The sequence below is a fragment of the Diachasma alloeum genome, unplaced genomic scaffold, assembly GCF_001412515.2.
Source record: "Diachasma alloeum isolate Michigan unplaced genomic scaffold, Dall2.0 Dall_scaffold_00404, whole genome shotgun sequence".
Classification (NCBI taxonomy): domain Eukaryota; kingdom Metazoa; phylum Arthropoda; class Insecta; order Hymenoptera; family Braconidae; genus Diachasma; species Diachasma alloeum.
The window spans coordinates 53,092-53,500 of NW_021680543.1; positions in this window are offsets into that span (position 1 = coordinate 53,092).

Sequence of the window (409 nt, forward strand, 5' to 3'; positions counted from 1 at the left end):
TTCATTCCTCCGCTCCTACTTGAGATGAAGGAATGAAATCGTTGTCATTTATTGAGAATTTAATTCTCCATCGATCGGCATCGGCTTCAATCCTTCATCTCAATTAGGGTGGAAGAAATGAATTTTTCAATCGGGGGAGTTCCTTCGAGCTCACTCGACGTCGGAGAGGCGTTCGGGGTTTCTCCGCGCTTTTGAAAATTCATTCCTCCGCTACTAACTGAGATGACGAAATGAAACCGATGTCATTTATTAAAAATGCAATTCTCAATCTGTAGACTTTGGTTTCATTCATTCATCTCAATGAGGGAGGGGAGAAACTAATTTTTGAATGAGAAGAACTTGTTCGGAGTTACTGCGCGTTTTGAAAATTCATTCCTCCTCTCCTAATAGAGACTGAGGGATTGAAACC